This window comes from Aethalodelphis obliquidens, unplaced genomic scaffold (genome assembly GCF_003676395.1).
Source record: "Aethalodelphis obliquidens isolate GAN/ISIS:26980383/991018 unplaced genomic scaffold, ASM367639v1 scaffold53, whole genome shotgun sequence".
Lineage (NCBI taxonomy): Eukaryota > Metazoa > Chordata > Mammalia > Artiodactyla > Delphinidae > Aethalodelphis > Aethalodelphis obliquidens.
The window spans coordinates 8,203,407-8,224,050 of NW_020837997.1; the positions used below are offsets into that span (position 1 = coordinate 8,203,407).

Genomic DNA, 20,644 nt, shown 5'->3' on the forward strand with positions numbered 1-20,644 from the left:
GTCACACACTTCCCTCCATCACCTCCTCAGGTCTCTCCTCAAAGTCACCTCCTCAGAAAGGCCTCCTCTGACCCCAAGGCTGAATGACCACACCCCCTCCTCAATTCACTCTCTCTGTTTCTTGCTTTCAGGGCCCTTATCACTACCTCACATCTTGTTACTGACTGATTGACTTGTGTAGTGTCTGTCTCTGCCATTACAATGACATTACAATGACATCCCCTGGAGGGCAAAGATGGGTCCCCTCTGTGTCCCCAATGTCTAGAGCAGACCCAGGTGCCTGGGATCAAATCCCAACTCCACCCCTGCCCAGCAGCTGGGACCTAAAGCAAGTTTCTTGTCCTCCTGGGGCCTCACCTTTTCCATCTGGAAAGTGGAGATAATCATCGCAATCAATTACCCACATGGTGGGCTTGGAAAGTGACTGGCACACAGTAAATGCTCAATAAGTGCAAGGCTGAGGGTCCACCATGGATGGCCAGGGGTCCTTGGCCAGGTGCCATTTACCCAGATGTGTGTGTACGCAGGCAGGCGTGCACCTGTGTGTCCACACACCTGTGTGTCCATCTACAGGCATGGCACACACACAGAGGCAAAACATGTCAACCACTCTGGGCCTGGCCTGGCCCCAATCTCCTCCCTTCAGGCCTGATGCCCAGGGACCCTGCTCCCAGCCTGGCACAAGCTCCACCCCTCCCCACCAGTTCACCTGGCTCAGGAATGGGGTCTCTATCGGAGCTGAGGGCATCCATCCATCTCTGAGGGTAAAGGTGATGAGGTCAGCAGGGTCTCAGCTTGGGGTCCCCTGATGCTCCCATGAGACCCACATTCTTTTTTAAAAAAAATTTATTGAAATATAACTGATATACAATGTTGTGTTAGTTTCAGGTGTACAGTGAAGTGATTCCGTTATACATACATAGAGAAGGAGACCCACATTCTTTTGAGGATTCCACAGGAACGGTACTGGGAAGGGACCTTCTTCAGCTCCACAGAAGACTCCTCCCCTCCATCCCAGTCCCCCCTGGGGTCAGGATTCTTCTCCCACCCATGTGGCTCCATCCCCAAGCTCCCCGACCTCTGAGGTGTCCACCTGATCCATGAGGACCGATGGGCTGGGGGTGTGAGAGGAGCAGACCCAGGGCAAGCAAGAGGGACAGGGAGAGTTGTGAGGGACAAGTTCTCCTACCCCCTGCCCTCTACGCCCCCCCCAACTCACCTCAAGTTGCCAAGGCACCAACACTGGGCAAGCTTCTACCATTCTGGGGGCAGTGGAATCAGAGCAGGGTCACCCTTCCTCCCCGGGATGCTGAGTCCTACAGCACAGCGTCTGCCCGACCCTCCAAGCACAGGGCTGATGGGAGAGCATCAAGCTCAGCCCCTCAGAAGAGCAGGACGAACCCACCTGGCTGATGAGGTTTTCCCACAGATCAGGGACCACTTATATATGCCCTGCTCTTTCTGGGGCCTGAGTCTAGGAGTGGAAGGGCAAGGGACGGGTGTCACCACTGCAGCCACCCGTACCCCCTCCCGTCGTGTCCCCCCCCCTTCTGGGCCTCAGTTTCCCAAACATACTTGGAATCCACACACCAGAGCTTCATGGAGAAGCAGCAGGGATGGGGGAGGCAAGGCAGATCCCACCTAGCCTCCACAACCCCAGGTAACAGGTGGGAGGAAGCAGGGGACAGGGGAATGACAGTGTTCACAGGCAAACACTCAGTTGTCCATGGTGGTCACTCACCAGCCACAGCCAGATGCCCGGCCATCCATGGTGGACCCTCAGCCACTCACAGAGGGACACACTGCCTTCAACAGGTGGGCTTGAAACCATTCTGTTGGGGAAAGGGAGAGAGTCATTTCCACACTGTATTCATTTCCTCTAACTGTCATAACAAATTACTACAAACTTTGCAGCGTAAACAACACAGATTTATTATCTTACAGTTCCAGAGGTCAGAAACCCCACCCAGGGCTCACCAGGATAAAAAGGTGTGCACAGGCTGTATTCCTTTCTGGAGGTTCCTGGGGAGGATCTGTTTCCTTGCTTATTTGGGTTATTGGCAGATTTTACTTCCTTGCGGTTGTAGGACTGAGTTCTCCATTTCCTTGCTGACTGTCAGCTGAGAGCCACTCCCAGCTTCTAGAGGCGCCTGCATTCCTTGGCTCGTGCCCCCCTCCCATCTTCAAAGCCTGAAGCAGCAGATCAAGTCCCTCGCACCCTTCATATCTCCCCTCCTCTTCTCCCATCTCATTTCTGACCCAGCTAGAAAGGGTTCTCTGATTTTAAGGGTCCATGTGATTGTGAGCCCACCGGATAATCCAGGACCACCTCCGCTTCTCAAAATCAGTAACCTTCATCACATCTGCAGAATCTCTTTTGCCATGAATATGTAGGGAACATACTCAAGGTTCTGGGGATAAGGACGTGCACAACTTTGGGTGAGGCAGGCATTATATGCACATGGACACCACACAGGTAAGTACAGGTCTGTGGCTAGCAAATTGTACCTGTATGCAAATTAGAACAAGTCACCTTGTCATCACAGTAGACTTCAAAGTCATCACAATGGACTGACTTTGACAGAATGAGATCCTTGACTGCCCTCTGCTGGAAAGTAGTCAAAATAAATAGACAAATCGACCGTGTTTCTGCTGTGAATGAAACCCCTCAAAGGTGGCACCCTAGTGCGGAGAAAACACATACAAACCAACTTAGTCAAACACTTGCATACTTACAGCCCACAGTGAAACTAGTTGACATAGCTCACAAAAGAGTTTGCTATGGGGACTTCCCTGGTGGTCCAGTGGTTAAAACTCCGCTCTCCCAATGCAGGGGGCCCAAATTCCATCCCTGATCAGGGAACTAGATCCTGCATGCCACAACTAAAAAAAAAAAAAAATTCCACATGCTGTAACTAAGGCCCGGCACAGCCAGATGAATAAATATATATATTTTTTAAATAGTTTGGTTTTGAGCCATTGGTGCAAGTGTGGAGTCTAGCATTAAGTGAAGATGTCCAATGGAAGGGGGTGGACAGCTTGTCCTGTGGGAGCCTGTGGACATCGTGGACAGCTGACCAACAGTTGCTAAGGGGTCACACACACAGTTACAGAAGGGCTGGAGGATGGCGGGCAACAGGAAATAGCCCCTGGGATGATGCGAGAGTGGACACCCTCAGAAGTGAAAACTCTCGGATGAGGCTTGGGTCCTGCCTGCAGACATTCATTTATCAAGTGTCAGCCATGTGCCGGGCACTGTTCTATGGCAAGTGGTGGATAAGACAGATGTGAGCCCACCTTGCCAGTGGGCTCTTTCTTAAGCCACGGAAGAGAGAAACAGTCCCTAGATCACCATGGCAGGGGACAAGAGGGTGGCCATGACCATCCCTCCATTCCTGAACAGCACATTCTACTGAAGACAATGCAGGGAAAAGCTATATAGTTCCCAAGCTAGCCCACAGTAGTCTACTTAGCCCATAAGGCAGGTGAAAGTGATGGGATAGATGGGAAGTGACGGGGGGAGTACAGACAGGTAAGGAAGAGAAATGTCCCATAAGGAAGAGGTCAATTTCCATAACTAGACTGATGGGCTAGCCTGCAGGTTATGGTCTCTAACCATAAATTCGCTTCTTTTGAGAAGTGAAAACACTTCTTAGCATCAAACCCTTTAAGTTTTAAACTGACAACTCAATGCCCAGTCACTCACCAGCAAACGCGTGTGGGGTATTGAAGGGGGAAAATTGCCACAATATTTGGTAGCTCCCCCATCAAGAAGATATGGATTCTGTTTCTCTTCCTCCTGAATCTGTATTTGACCATGTGATTTGTTTGGCCCATGAAACTTTAGCAAACATGACACAATGGGGAGCAAAAATGCTAGCAGGCTCTCTGCTTTTTCTGGTAAATCTGCAGCTACAGTGGAAATGAGTTCAAGCTAACCTGCTGGAGAGACCACATGGAGGAGAACCAAGGCACCCTAGCCAACAGCCTGTGACTACCAGACACACGCAGGGAGCCCTCCATGATCATCTGGCATTTGGCCCCAGCCCACCCACCAGCTAATTGCAGTCCCATGAGTGACCCCAAGAAAGACCAACAGATGTATCACTCAGCTTAACTCAGCCCAAATCTCCAACCCACAGAATCAAGTGTTAATAAATGACCATCTTTTAAGCCATTACATGTTAGCGTAGTTTGTTACACAGCAAAGGCTAACTGCTACAATGTTGAAACACAGTCTCTTTGAAAGGAGACACACAAGCTCTCTAACGTGCAGCCACTAACTCTCTTAACAATAACCACACAAAGACATTGGTGTGGTCAACGTGTAAGTTTCAGTGCCAGAAATTCTAATTTATTCATCCTATAATTTATTCATCCTGCCATCCACTAGGTGGCAGGAATTCTTCATCTGGCTCAAACTTCCACTTAAGCTAGAAGTACAGGCTAAGGAATCAATTTGTGTTTCCACTTAAAAAAAAATACTTTTATCTTGCAATCATTATCTTGATTTTGCAGATGAGGAAACCTAGGCATGAGGAGATTTACATCTCTTGCTTGTGAGGGATGAAGCCAGGGTTTGCATCTAGGCTGACTCTACAATTAATTACTACATTGGACTGACACCCTGCTCCATCACTGACTATCTGTGTAACCCTGAGCAAGGTGCTACACTCTTATGCCTCAGTTTCATCTCGTGTAAAATGAGAGAGCTGAACTAAAACCAAAGGTTCCTAACCTGGAATGAACAGCTATGATACCATATAACTGTCCAAAAAAATCTTGGGGGTAAATATATTTGGAGGCGGGGAGTTGAGGGCAATGGATTGGAGGTGGTCTTTAAATTCAGTTAATTCCCAAATGAGTCTATGATCCAGAAAAGGTTAAGAAACATTATATAATATCCTCCAGGAGACCTATTCCAGGAATCAAGTTCCTATTCAAGTTGATACCAAATGCTATAATTACAATTGTGCAGAAACCGTGCAAGCCTTACAGAGAACAGTCTCAGGGACAATGTGGTCCATAACGCAGCGGTACTGAACTGTGGTCAGGGTTAAGCATGACCCTGGTCTTAATTCCAAGCTTGAATGGAATGCCTCTTTCTAACACACCCTGTGCCCTTATCTTGGAACTAGACCAGTTATGGGTTTGTCCCACTGAGTCACGACCTGCCCGGGGTGGGGGGCGTGCTTTCACCCTGCCCCAGGCAAGGTTCTGTTGCTATAGCTTTAACCTCTGAGCCCTACCTATCCACACCCTGAGAAAGCAGTTAGTGATGATTACAGGAACTACCAAAACAGTCTACAGCGAATTCTGTCTGAAGCAGCCTTGCCTAATTTTCCGGGAGTCTGACTCATTGTAACTGTTTCTGGTGGCTTGATGTTTCCCCAGAATGAGCTGCTGTCTCTCACAACTGCTCACCCCCCAGCCTCCTCTCCATTCTGTACCAGCTCCCATCTGCCCCCGCCTTGAGTTCCCACAGCCAACAGGTCCTCCTACTTGCCTCCAAATCTGCACGCCAGCCTGACGTCAGAAGCACCTACAGCTGTTGACAGCCACTGGCCTCAGGTGTCCCCGAGCGAGATCCCCCCTTCCCATGACAGCCCAGTTCACTCTAAGCTGGTCATAAAGTTTGCTATGTGGTGCAAGTATGCACTTTTCCTCTGGGCGGTGGAATTTTTGTCAAGCAACATCTTACGGAAACTCAAACAACGCGAAAGCCTTTGGGATGGCAGGACCTTAGAGAGAGCACCGCATCTTGGGGGGCATGGGGGTGGGGGGCACCCGCAGGTAAGTATGCAAAGTTCACGCGTGGGTAGCCCGGGGAAAATTGAGGAAACAGAACTGGTTTCCCCAAAGCGCTGGCCCCGGGAAGGTGGGTAAGAGCGAGGGTTCAGCGGGCAGGAACTCAGGCCAAGAAGCAAGCATGAGAACACAGGCCCTGGGAATTTACAGACATCTCGGGGAGGGCGCTGGGCTTCCCGCAGGTCGTGGGAGTGAGGCAGGCGCCAAAGCTCCGAGGCCTGAGTAACCCCAGCTGACATCTGGAGAACAGCTGTTATACAAAAGAGCCTGTCCCAGCCAGGGAGCAGTAACCCCAGCAAGGCTTTCAAACACCCAGCAGGGTTTTTTTAATAGCTTTAGAGAGATTCTTTCACAACAACAAACTCACTAAGAGCCACCGCTCAGCTGCAGCAGGGACACACCCCGAGACACACATGTCCGCCACATATAATAATAGCCCAATATTTCATGCATGTGCCGTATGCATCAGACAGGGTACGATCGCTCTACACGTAGTAATTCATATAATTCTTATAACAACTCCTTGGGGTTGATGCTATTCTCATTCCCATAGCAGGCAGGGGAATTGCTTCAACACCCTCCCAGGGTGAAAGCGCAAGCCACCCCCATCCTTGCCCATAGAGCCTTGCATGACCTGGCCCATCCCCTCCCTGCCCTGACCTCTTCTCTCTCTCCCCCTCCCTCGTTCTGTTCCGGTCGCGTGAACTCCCCGAGTAAATTCCTGCCCCAGGGCCTTTGCATGTGCTCCTCCCTTTGCCAAAGAGGCTCTCCCCACTGAAGCACTGCACAGCTCTCGCCTTGCCTCCTTCCATTCTTTACCCACAAATGTCACCCCCTTCCCCACATGCACATACACAGCACTTAATACCATCGAGCATATTGCATACTTTGATTTCCTCATCTAGCATGTTGTATACTTTGATTTCCTCATCTCTATTGTCAGCACGACCCACCAGAGCAGGGATTTGTGTCTGTCTTGTTCACTGCTGTGCCTGAAGTGCCTAGAACAGTGCCCAGCGCACGGTGGGTGTTCGGCAAGTATTTGCAGAGTGAATAATCCCCGATGAAAGAGGACACAGAGACAGGGAGAAATTGGGCCACGTACCCAAGGCCCACAGTCCTTAGAAGCTGGACTCGAACCCAGACAGTTGAATTCCCAGGCTTCCTAGTCACTGCGCCTCTTTTCCCTAAACACATTCCCGCGCACAGCCGCAAACGCACACGATGGCTAACACATTCGTAAATGCGTGCCGCTTACCGCCAGGTGCCTCCGCGGCTGGCTTTCCCACAAGCACACCCCCTCCCTCAGGCCCACCCTCAGCCCCCAGACTCCTGGCCCCCAGCGCTCACCTCCTCAAGCCCCTCGCCCCAACACCCCAGGCAGGGAAGAGTCCTCGGTCTGCGCCCTGGAAAACTTGAGCTCAGCCTCCTAGGGCATCAGGCTGCTGTTTACCAGGGCAACCGTGCGTGAGCGGCTCCGGGCCACCCACCTCGGATCCGGGCTGATGGTGGCCAGGTCCAGCGCCTCGCCCTGGGGAGGGAAGACCCAGGAGAGTTGCTGGTGTGGCCGAGGGCGCGGCCACACAACCCCCCTTCCCATCTTCTGTGCCTTCTCAATCGCCGTGTCCCCATAGCACCCTCACCCTGGCGCCCCCAGGACACGTGGGGCAGGTTGCTGAGACCCCACTGTCTTTACATCCCTTCTCCCATCAACCCAGGCCCTCATCCGAGCCCGGCTCCCTGTGCTTCTCCAGCTTCCAGGTCTGAGGCAGGTAGCCGCCCACCGTGGCACAGGGCAGGCTGCAGAAGAGCCCAGCCTTCCCTATCGCCCGCCCCGTCCTTGCCTCCCATCCTCCTTGGACCCCGGGGTCCCCTCAGGCTCTTCCCTCAGCCCAAGCCCTGCCCCCTCCCGGCCTCAAGTACAACATAGCCTTCCAGGACAGGTGCACAGTCAGCACCAAGGCATCACTGAAGCTTTGCAAGAAGACCTTCCACCTTGAAGACCTCGCCTCCTAGGGCTCCTTCCAGGCCCCACCCCAGCCAGCCCCACCCCACCCCTCCAGCCTCCAAGAAGGGCGAACTGTGGCCCCCTCACCCCCAATGGCTCCTCCCCACTCCAGCCTAGGCCCCACCCAGTCACCTACAGCTTCGGGGTGCGATGCACTTGGCCACGCACCGGCTGGCGAAGACACCCGGCTCGACCTAGCTATCATGGTCCCTTCAGCCGCTCCCGGAACCTCTTCTGCCTTTCAGCCGCTCCCGGACCCTCCCAGGCCACGCCCGCACCTGCCCCGCGTCCTGCCCTGCACGTATCGCGCCCGACGGCCTACGCAGAGTGCAGGCATCCGTCCGCGTTCCGGTGCAGTCTGAGAGCACCTAGCCACCCCGAGTGCAGGACCTGGCGCAGCCGGAAGGGCGCGCGGGCCTTGCCCACCAGCTCAGGTTCCCTTGGGCCTCGGCCTGCAAGATGCTGCCCAGGAAGAAGGGGAGGTGTGGACCCCGAGTCGCCGCTGCCTCCCCACGCACAATACGCACCCCTGAGCCTCACTGGATCCTGCGGGGTCAGAGGGGGCTTTGAAGCAAGTCAAGCCCTCAACTGCCCTTCCTGACCATCCATCTGGGCAGAAGTAGCGGGCGTGGCGCAGAGCTGAGTTTGCAGATCCATCTAGAGAACCTGGTCTAAACCAGAGGAGCCCCAGCCCGCTGGGCTCAGATCAGGGACCCCTAAACCTACCTCTGACTTTTTAGAGACCTTGTACGGAGCGCCTCGATGCCTCCACTGGTCCCCACGCCCCAACCCCTGGAGCCATTCATTCCTTGAATGAACATGTGTTGAATTCTTATTGTGTTTAGACCCAGTGTTGGGGATACGGGGACGAAGAAGCAAGCATCGTCTCTGCCCTATTGAAGCTAATACTCTAGGGGAGAGAGGGGAGCTCGATGGGCAAGGAAGAGACAAAAATCATAACGACAGATTGAGGTAAGGGCCACCAAAGAAATAAACAGGGAACAGCGCGAGAAAAGACAAGTGATTGTAGCCGGGATGTCGTCTTCTCTGAGGAGGTGGCATTTGAGCTCAGATCTGAAGGACAGTGGAGCTCACAGTTCAAAAAGCCAGGGGAGAGCACACCAGGCAAGGGATCCTGCAGGTGCAAAGGCCCTGAGGCTGGAACAAGTTTTGCCATCAAGGACCTTGCTCCTCAGCCTTCCCTTCTTCCTCTCCACTGACTCTTCCCCCTTAGCCTCAGAGATTCTCCATCGTCCTGAGAATCCCTTTCTTGCTGTGCCTCTTCCCGTCCCATCCCCCCATCATAGACAAGTTTCTAGAAAGCATGAGCTAACCTGAATGTCTATCAACAGGGGATTGGAATGAGATATACGATTCAGGGTTGGGATCGAAACATCTATCTGTAGGAGGGAAATAGGAAGTTTGTATGACCCTGTTTGGGGGGTTGGTGATGAAAGGTATTTTAATATCTAGCAAGGCAGATAACTTAAAATTGCCTTCCTTCCACTTTCTGGGGATGACGTTAATGTTCTATATCTTGATCGAGGTTGGATTACACGGGTGTCTGCACCTCTCCAAAGTCAGGGGATGTACACAGAAGACTTGTCTGTTTCACCCACTTCCCCAATAGCAAAGAAACATAAGATATTGAACTCTTAGGTAGCGATTTCCATGCTGAAGTGTTTCGGGGTAACGGGTGCTGATGGCCGCATCCTAAAAATAATGTGGATTGATGGATGGAGAGAGAGGGGGAGGGAGGGAGGCATATCTGATAAAGCAAATATAGCATGATGTTAATTGTCAAATCTAAGGGTGGGCAGGCCAGTGTACAATTCTTTCCGTTTTTCTGTACGTATGAAAATTTTTATAACGTTGAGAAAATTTGTCTTCCCACAGAAGCTACAGGTCATTTTTCTATTAAAGTGGGCCCAGCAAGGCAACCCTGGTGCAGACCTGTGCTGAGGAAGGGTCCCTGAGGGTCTTTCTTAGTCTTGCAAGTGTAAGGGGAATATGAGGAAGCTTTCATAGGTCGAGATGGGCTGTTGGTCCCCCGGGTGCTGGAGGAGAGTCAGGGATGGAGATGGGACCATGGGGAAGACACAGGAGTGGGAATTTGGTGAGGGCTGGTTCAGAGTGGCCAAAGGAAGAGCCAGCATATTTGTTTTAAGCACATCCATCAGCTTGAAAATGGGCAAATGACCTGAACAGACATTTCACCAAAGAAAATAAACTAACAGCCAACATGAATAGATGCTCAATGTCGCTAGTCATTAAGGAATTGCAAATCAAAACCACAGTGATATATCACTTCACACCCAGTGGGATGGCTGGAATCAAAAAGTCGAATAAATACAAGCGTTGGCAAGACTGTGGAGACATCGTAACCCTCATACACTGCCATGGGGAATGTAAAATGGTTCAGCCGCTTGGAAAACAGTTTGGCGGTTCCTCAAAATGTTAAACATAGAGTTTCCATATGACCCGGAAATTATACCAAAAAGAATTGAACACAGGTATTAAAGCAAATATTTGCCCAGGAATGTTCGTTGCAGCATTATACACAATAGCCGAAGGCAGAAACATCGCAATCCCCATCAGTGGATGAATAGATTAAAAAAAAATACATACATATATATATACATATATACATACAATGGAATATTATTCAACCGTACAAATAATTCAAATACGTACTACACAGGAACATCGAAAACATTATGCTTCGTGAAAGAAGCCAGTCACAAAAGGCTACATATTATATGATTCCATGTGTACAATATTCTGGAAAAGGCAAACTGTAGTAACGGAGAACAGATCAGTGCTTGCCAGAGGCTGGGGATGGGGGCATATTCCGTATCTCGATTGACGTGGTGGATGCATAACTGCATGCATTGGCCAAGAATCAGAATCGTATACTAAAATTGGATTTTACCATATGTAAATTATACCTTATTTTTTTCATGAGAGCGGGGAAGGAGCCGGTAGAAAAGACACACTATGCGGTAAAAATAATAGCTGAATAGGAAAGGAAAGGCTGTCTGTACTCTGCAGATCCACTTCCTCCTTCCCATCCTCTCATCCAGCCTCGAACTCTCTCCCTGATGGGACCCTGCTCCCTTGGCTGGTTGAGTATCAGGCAGATGGCTAGCTCCCCAACGACGCCCTGTTCATTCTCCTTGTGCTTCTTGTTGCCGAGTCCCTTAGATGCTGGGGAGCACTCTCTCCTGCTTGAGAATCACAGCTCTCTCTTACGCAACCTCTCCAGCCCGCCTCCCCCATCTCCAGCTCTGATGGCTCCTGCTCTGTCCCCTCCCTTAACTCCTCACCACCCCCCAGCTGGGCCATCCTGCTTGTGGTTTCACAGGCTGCCAACATGTCAGCCACACCCAGTTCCCCCCACCCACCCAGGCATCTCTTGACTTTGATCTGCAGTAACATCACCTCCGAAGTCCTCCACGACATATTTCTATTAATACGACCTGGGATCCATATCTGACTCACACTGTGCCTTGTGGTTGGCCGAACCCCCAGTCTGGTTCCCACGTGACCTGTGCTCTGAAGTCTCAAGATACTGTTTGGCAGGACTTCCCTGAACTTTCCCTGTTCAAGAAACTTCCGTGGGATTTAAAGACCTAAAATTAAGAGTTAGGGGCTTCCCTGGTGGCGCAGTGGTTGAGAGTCCGCCTGCCGATGAAGGGGACACGGGTTCATGCCCCGGTCCGGGAGGATCCCACATGCCGCGGAGCGGCTGGGCCCGTGAGCCGTGGCCGCTGAGCCTGCGCGTCCAGAGCCTGTGCTCCGCAACGGGAGAGGCCACAAGAGTGAGACGCCACGTACCGCAAAAAAAAAAAAAAAAAAAAAGAGTTAAAACTATAAAACTTTTAGAAGAAAACATTAGGGGAAATCATAAAAGTTTGAGAAATCTTCATGATGTTGAATTTGGGAACAATTTCATGTATATGACATTAAAAGCGCAGGCAACAAAAGGCAAAATAGATTCATTGAACTTCATCAAAATTGAGAACTTTTTTGCATCAAAAAACACTATTAGGGCTTCCCTGGTGGTGCAGTGGTTAAGAATCCGCCTGCCAATGCAGGGGCCACGGGTTCGAGCCCTGGTCCGGGAAGATCCAACATGCCGCGGAGCAACTAAGCCCGTGTGCCACAACTACTGAGCCTGCGCTCTAGAGCCCGCGAGCCACAACTACTGAAGCCTGTGCTCCGCAACGAGAAGCCCTCGCACCTCAACGAAGAGTAGCCCCCGCTTGCCACAACTAGAGAAAGCCCGCGCACAGCAACGAAGACACAACGCAGCCAAAAATAAAATAAATAAATTTTTAAGAAACACTATTAATAAAGCAAAAAGACAACCTACAGAATGTGAGAAAATATTTGCAAATCATATACCTGATAAGGGATTAATATCCAGAATATATAATGAACTCTTACAACTTGACAACAACAATAAAAGTTCAAAACTGGTCAAAGAACTTGAACAAACATTTCTCCAAAGAAGGTATACAAATGGCCAATAAGCACATGAAAAGATGTGTAACAGCATTAGTCATTAGGGAAATGCAAATCAAAACCACAATGGGATACTACTTCACATCTACTAGGACGGCAATTTATTTTTTTTATAAATTTATTTTATTTATTTTTATTTTTGGCTTCATTGGGTCTTCGTTGCTGTGCGGGCTTTCTCTAGTTGCGGCGAGCAGGGGCTACTCTTCGTTGTGATGCGCAGGCTTCTTGTTGCGGTGGCTTCTCTTGCTGCGGAGCATGGGCTCTAGGCGTGCAGGCTTCAGTAGTTGTGGCTCGCGGGCTCAGTAGTTGTGGCTCGCGGGCTCTAGAGCGCAGGCTCAGTAGTTGTGGCGCACGGGCTTAGTTGCTCCGCGGCATGTGGGATCTTCCCTGACCAGGGCATAAACCCGCGTCCCCTGCATTGACAGGTGGATTCTTAACCACTGCGCCACCAGGGAAGCCCTAGGATGGCAATTAAAAACAAAAACAAAACAAAACAGAAAATAACAAGCATTGGTGAGAATGTGGAGAAATTGAAACCCTCTTGTGTTACTGGTGGGAATGTAAAGTGGAAAACAGTTTGGTGTTTCTTCAAAAAATTAAACTGAGAGTTACCATAGGACCCAGCAATTCTACTCCCAGGTATGTACCCAAAGGAACGTAAGGCAGGAACTCAAACAAGTGTCTGTACATAAGTGTTCATAGCAGCTTTATTCACAGCAGCCACAAGTTGGAAACAACCCAAGCGTCCATCAACAGATGACCCAATAAATAAAATGTGGTCCATGCATATAATGGAATATTATTCAGCCTCCAAAGAGAATGGAATTCTGACACATACTCCATCGTGGATGAACCTTGAAAAACATGTAAAGTGGAAGAACCCAGACATGAAAGGACAAATATCGTATGGCCCCATTTACATGAGATCCCTAGAGGAGTCCAATTCGCAAAGATAGAAAGTGGGATGGTGGGCGCCAGGGGCTGGGGGAGGGGATGGGGAGTGAGTGCTTCATGGGGACAGAGTTTCAGTTTGGGAAGATGAGAAAGTTCCAGAGACAGATGGAGGTGATGGTTGCTCAACACTGAAAATGTACGTTAACACCACTGAATTGCACACTTAAAAATAGTGGTAAATTTTGTGTTATGTTATTTTATCATAAGTTTAAACATTTTAAAAGAGCCTGCATAGCTCCCTCTTACTACTTCATTGAACCTAAACATCTCAGCCCTCTGCTTCAGCCGGCCTGGGTCCCTGGCCTTCCCTCTAACCCACACTCACACACTTTTATACATGGGATGCCCTCCACTGGGGGCACTGTCTCCACCCCTCTCTGTCTCCCCTAATCCACCAGCCCTGCCTTGCAGACTCGCAGACACGCTCCCCCGTGGAGAATCAGCGCAAGGTAGCAAGGTAGGGGGCTTGTCCTGGGACCCGAGACCAGGTGGGAATAGCTAAGCTAGTCTCGGTTCAGGAAGCTGAGGCAGGAAACCATCCTTTGTAGAGCTAGAGAAGCTCCTCCCCACGGCAGCTGCAGGTGCAGCTCGAGAAGCCAGAGGTAGGGGAGGCAGAGACAGAGGTAGGGGGCGGACCCTCGGGGCCCTGTCAAGGGCCCCAAGGTCAAGATGTCCCAGAGATGATGCATTCTCTCTGCGTTCTCAACTATGTCCCAGCATTCCTGTCTTATTGGCAATAACAACAACAACAGTAATAATAACAGCCCGGGGGCAGCCACCTTTGCATCTGCCTCCGCTTCCCTGTGCCATTCTAGACTGTGCCCATCAGGGCCACACAGGGGCAAGGCCTGGAGTGACCGAGTCCCTGGGGTCCCCACAGCCAGAGATGCTGGGAGAGGCCAGAGCGGGTGGGCAGAAGGAGGTAGAGGGTGCAAGGCCAGGGGCTGACATGCTGGAGGGGCCGCCGAAGGAGGCTGGGCAGAGGCCTGGCAGCTGGACCGAGGGAGCCTGGCCAGCAGTGCGTGTTTACTTTAGGAAGAGAGGGGCCAATCTGCGGCCTCCCACTGTGACCCTGGACTCAGGGGTCCGCGGGGAATCAGATGTTTCTCTCCTGAGCTAATCTCTGGGCTTCATCCCAGGGGATTCTCTGGCCTTCCCAGAAGACACGCCCACCTCGAGAACCCTCAGACATCAAGAGACATTATCCGGGTTCAGGAATCCTGTGTCTCCACGCCCCCAGGAGCCCGGTCAGCCCCACAAGCCCAGCCCCTCAGTCTCGCCTGGACTGACCCCATCCAGCCTCATCCTGAGCTCCTAATTTGGCTGGGTTGCCCAGAGTTTGCAACCCCACTGGGCCACCCCAGAGAGGGCCGTGGGACGCCAGCCTTGTTCTCAGTGCCCAGGTTCTGGGAAGAAGAGGAAGGGGAAAAGCAGGAAATCTTTGATGCTCGGCCAGAAGTCTCTGCCTGAAATTCCACCATTCAAGTTTCCCCTTTGGTTTAAGGCACTGTTTCCTTTATGTATTCCAGGACACCCCTAGACCCCTAAAAAATGCTTCAGAGGGGAAAAAATGTCAAGGGGGGCACCTAAGTTCTGGAAAGCTCTGAGCACATGAAAGGCTCTGAGAAGACCCGCACGGAACGGCCCCATTTAGCTCTACCTAATCCCCACACTTGGCTCTGGTTCCACGGAACATGCTCTGGGCATCCAAGGCCCCAATTAAATGCCCACTGTGACAGCCCAGAGGGGTAAGGGGGACCATCAAGCTACAGAGGGAGTAAGTCATTTCGACTGAACCTGGACGGAAGGGATGTGGAGGACAAAAGCCCTGCATGCCACCCTCGGTTAGAGACCAGAAACATCCCCAAAGCACGGGAAGGGGGCTCAGCCCTCACTGCCACCACCTTGTTCCTTGTTCAAGCTCCTGGCTCTCTGATCAAACCCCCCATTCCTGCACCCAAGACCTCAGATTCCCCCAGAACCATGTCTCCTGCTCTTGCTACCACCATGTGGCCGTGGCACGGGCCACTGTACCCATCCACAGGGCTCTAACGGAGGCATCATAGGCATTGGCAGCCAACTGAATGCCACGCGGCCACATTAGAAAGACCAATGACGGGAGTTAGACTTTGTTTGTTTGTTGTTTGTTTATCAGATTAGCAGTGACTGTTTTTTTTTTAAATTGGGGTATAGTTTTTCTTCAATGTTGTGTTCGTTTCTACTGTATAGCGAAGTGGAGTTCCCTGTGCTATACAGCAAGTTCTCATTAGTTATCTATTTTATACATATTAGTGTATACGTGTCAATCCCCATCTCCCAATTCATCCACCACCCCCCTTCCCCCCTTGGTGTCCATACGTTTGTTCTCTACATCTGTGTCTCTATTTCTGCCTTGTAAACCAGTTCACGTGTACCATTTTTCTAGATTCCACATATATGCGTTAATATACAGTATTTGTTTTTCTCTTTCTGACTTACTTCGCTCTGTATGACAGTCTCTAGGTCCATCCACGTGTCTACAAATGACCCAATTTCGTGACAGGAGTTAGACTTTAAGGAACACCTTCATCTATTATTCCTGACACCAGGAGGACAGACGGGTGAGAATTCGAACCATGGATCAAACATGATCGATCAGGGAACAGTTAGCAGCTGCGCGATCCTGGGGCAGGGAATCAAACTCACCAGATCTCATCTGGAAAATGGGGCCAGCAAATGAGTCCATCACTGGAAGATGGCGGGGATTCTGTAAGATACGGAACCCAAGACCTGGCCTGCTCTTGTGCTATTTTGTCCTTTTCTGGAGTCTCCTGTCCCTCCTCTGCCCACAGTCCTCCAGGGCTCCCATCTCCCTTGGGGTAAAAGCCCAAGTCCTCCCCAAGGCCCACAAGGCCCTGCATCACCTGCCCCCATCCCCTCCCTGCCCTCAGCCCCCTCTGTCCCCCTCGCTCACTCTGCTCCAGCCACGTGGGCCTCTGAATGATACCAGAACAAGTCAAGCACAGCCCAACCTCAGGGCCTTTGTACCGGCTCTTCCCTCTGCCTCTTCCCCCCAGATCTCCCGCACTTCCATCGGGTCGTGTTCAAATGTCACCTCCTCCAGGAGGTCACCCACGATGTCTCCACGCTAAAACAGCCCCATGGACTAGGTTGGATAGGGTTCCCCCCACCAAATTCACATCCACCCAGAACCTGTGAATGTGATCTTCTTTGGAAACAGGGTCTTAATGTCATCAAGTTAACATGAGGCCATACTGGGCCCTAAATCCATCATAAAAGGGTGCGGGGGGAAATTGGGTACATGTACACAGGGAAGAAAGCCATGTGACAAGGGAGGCAGATGCATCCGCAAACCAAGGAACTCGCAGGGTCACAGGCAACCAGCAGAAGCTAAGGAGGGGCAAGGAAGGATTTTTCCCTGGACCCTTCAGGAAGAGCACAGCCCTGCTGACACCTTGACTTTGGACGTCCAGCCTCCCGAGCTGTGAGAGAATAAACTTCCGTTTAGTTAGGGCAGCCCTAGGAAACTAACATACCCCTATCTTCCCTCTTCATCCCCCCAATCCAGGAGTCTCTTCTCAGCACTCGTTACCACCTGAAACAGTACACAGTTTGTCCTCAGGATTCGCAGATCCCACAACCGCAAATCTGCTGCCTCACTGACGTGTATGGGTAACCGCGGAATCAATGCCGGTGGGACTCTCGCGGCCACGCAGGGCGCCCGGGGTGCACAGTCCCAGATGGGGTCGATTCAGACAGGAGTTATGAAGCTGCTGGCCATGAATTCAGTGGAAATGAATCAACAGTGTATATTAAGTAAGGGATCTTTCAACAGCAACACACACCACGCAAGGTTATGTACCAATCAGTGGATGAAAATGTGTGTCCTCTAACTCGGGCCTGGAAGAGGCCAGACTCCCACGGATGGCCAAGCCAGGGGGTTTCACGGCGAGACAGAGGCTGTAGGTGTCCAGGCTGGCTGGATGGCGGACACACAGGCCAGGGGATGGTCAAACACATGGTTCTGGGGGTGTCTGTCCAGCTCGAGCAGGAGGGCCAGCGCAGCCACTCAGACACTCACACTGTCACGCACTAGGTACCAGCCTTTCTGAGACTCCGGATCCCTGTCAGCTAATGGCTGTCACTGGGAGAGCCAGTGGGGCAGGATTTTAAGTGTTCACTGATGCTTGTCTGATGATGGGGGTTTTCCAGTTACCAAGGATCTTCCTTCGTTTAAGTAACAGCCAGTATGTCAGCTTCCACTGTCTCTTAGAGAGAGGCTGTCTCAGCATAAAAAAGAAAAAGAAAAAAAAAGGCTTTTATGCGTCTAAAGTCAGGATACTGAAAGAATTAACAACCCGGGGCTGGGAGGGACACGGCTCATCCTAGTGGATCTGGTATAGACAGAAAACAACCTAGGCTCAGATCAGTGGTTCTCACCCAACCGATCCTGCCTCCCAACCCAGGGGACACTGGCCAGGGTCTGGAGATGATTTGGGTCCTCAGAATTGGAGGGTGTTACTGGTACCTGCTGGGTGGAGGCCAGAGATGCTGCCAAACACCCTATAATGCATAGGATAAACCCCTATCCCCCACCAGCAAGAACTCTCCGGCCCAAAATGTCAGTAGCGCTAAGGGTGAGAATCCCTGAAATGATGTGGGCAATCAGAGGCATCACCAACATCATCATCATCATCCTGAGCCTGTTTATTATGCACTTACTGGGTGCCAGGTCCTGTTCTAAGTGGCCCCATGACGCCCACTCATGTGGATAAGCCAGGAGCAGCACCGAGACCCAGGCAGGGCAGGACAAGAAAGGCAACCACATTTGAAGTTTACGTCAAAGTCACAAAGTGCTGGGCTTGAAGAAGATCGCCTGCCACGGGTTCTGGGGGTGGCAGAGGGGGACAGCTGAGCCTTGTCTGTCCCAGCAGCAGAGGGGAAACTGAGGCCAGCGCTCAGATCATCACTCTGAGATCAGGGGTGATGTCTCCAACAGCTGGCCCCAAACCGGGGAGGAGGGGCAGGGGATCTGTGTGTGCTGTGATGAGGGGGAGGGGGCAGTTGGGGAGGCAGTGGGAGCAGGGAACCTCCAGGTCTCATTGGAAACAAGGAAGAAGGCAGGAGGGTTATGTCACCTTTGCTAGGCAGACTTTGGGGGTTTTGAGTTGCTTTTTGTTCCCCTGCTTTGTTGAGATATATAACTGACATATAACATTGTGTAAGTTTAAGGTGTACAACTGTGATAACATGGTACAGTTATATATCATCAGCTAACACCTCCATCATGACACATAATTACCATTTCTTTCTTGTGGTGAGAACATTGACAATCTTAGCAACTTTCAAGTATACAATACAGTACTGTAATCACGATGCTGTCCATTACATCCCCAGGACTCATTCATCTTCTAACTGGAAGTTTGCCCCCTTTGACCAACATCACCCCTTTCCCCTACCCCCCAGGCCCTGGCAACCACCATTCCACTTCGAATCCACGTTAAAGTGAGGTCATAGATGGGGCTTCCATGGTGGCGCAGTGGTTGAGAGTCCGCCTGCCGATGCAGGGGACACAGGTTCGTGCCCCGGTCCGGGAGAATCCCACATGCCGCGGAGCGGCTGGGCCCGTGAGCCATGGCCGCTGAGCCTGCGTGTTCCGGAGCCTGTGCTCCGCAATGGGAGAGGCCACAGCAGTGAGAGGCCCGCGTACCGCAAAAAAAAAAAAAAAAAAAAGTGAGGTCATAGAGTATTTGTGTTTCTCTGAAAGGAAACTTACCACACGCCCTTCCCTCTCCCACTCCAGGTCTCTGCCCATGATGTGTCCTCAGCCTGAAACTCTCTTCCTTGCCTCTCCTAACCTTCCTACAGAAAGCCTTTCCTGACCCCCAACTAGAAAAGGATGGCCTTTCTGTCAGTTTCACCTGAGCTTGAGCAGGTGCGATTTGTCTCAGCATTTAAGAGGATACCAACTCCCTGGCTGGGAAAAATATCTGGCAGGTGGGCTACAGATGGGGGCTCCAGGCCCTGAGAAAGGGATCACCACGCAACACAATGATCCCAGGGCACCTCAGGGATTCCCTCCCACTCTGGGAGATCTTCCACCTCGAAGCTCACCTGCCTTCCCCCTAGGTGGTCAGATAACCTGTGACTTTTATCTTGGTTGTTCTATTCTGGTTCTGCTACTCCTTGCTGGGCAATCTTCATCAAGTTACTGAGCCTCTCTGTGCCTCAGTTTTCTCATGTGGGAAATGGCTATGATAATGGTGCCCACTTCATAGGACTGATGTGAAGTTAAAACGGGCCTGAAAGCAAGTGTTTCAGCATCGTGGTCATTATTATTATTATGTCTCTCTTCTTTTCCCAGTTCCTACAGTCCAAGGGCAAGAATGAGATTCTGCCGCACCCTCCTGTGGCAGCCCTGGAGTACTGCATCCCTCCAGGCACAACTCATTACATCACTCTGGGTTCTAAAGGTTGCAAATTACAAAAAAAAAAAAAATCTTTTAAATCAGTCCAAGCTGGTTTAAGTCAAAAGATAATGTATTGGCCATACCAGCCTTTGCACTTGCTGTGCCCTTCTCCTAGAATGCCCTCACTACGGGGTGGGGGTGGGGGCCCTCACTTCCTCCTTCTTTAACATTCAAACCAGGATGTGGATGCCACCTCCACAGGGAGCCTTTTGACAGCTCCCTATTTATTCAATACTGACACCAGCTCTGTGCCAAACCCTGTTCTAGGCACTCAGGATACTGCTGTGGACCTCACAGATGAAGACTCCATCCTCAAAGCTGACATTCCCGTCAGAAAGACAGAATCAACAAACACAAGTATGCCACAGAGTAGGTCAGGTGGTGACTCACGCTGAGAGTAAAATAAGTCAGGAAATGGGAGAGGAGGTATGTGTGTTGGGGGGGTGTAATCTTGAAGTGTGGGGGGTGGGGTGGCTGGGCAGGCCTCACTGAGGGGGCTATGTTTGAGACTAGACTTGAAGAATGAGATGCAGTTGGCCTTCCAGGCACAGCAAACAGCAAGTGCAAAGGCCCTGAGGCAGGTCAATTACCTCTGGGGAATGGAGATTGTCATTGCTCCTGGCTGTGTCTCCGGTACCTGCACCAGCACCTGGCACAAAACACTGTTTAATAAATATTGCATGAATGAAAGCCCAGCTATGGGCTTCAGGAACAGCTGGCTCAGGGCTGAAATGATGGCCTTGGGGCCATTGCCCTCCTCCACCTGGGTGGCTTCATCTTTTTTTTTTTTTAATTGAAGTATACTTGATTTACGATGTTGTGTTAATTTCTGCTGTACAGCAAAGTGATTCAGTTATATATATATATACTTTTTCAT

General features: G+C 51.0%; 1 long non-coding RNA gene across 1 annotated transcript in view; it reads right to left on the reverse strand.

The window, feature by feature from the left end:
- Positions 1 to 754: 754 nt before the first annotated feature.
- The window catches only part of LOC113608636 (uncharacterized), a 41,881-nt gene continuing 21,991 nt past the window's right edge, over positions 755 to 20,644 (reverse strand). Inside the window, exons 2-3 of the long non-coding RNA XR_003428372.1 lie at positions 1,742 to 1,832; positions 755 to 1,474 (exon numbers count right to left, since the gene is read on the reverse strand). This is a non-coding gene — a long non-coding RNA (uncharacterized LOC113608636). The remainder of the gene's footprint in view (positions 1,475 to 1,741; positions 1,833 to 20,644) is intronic.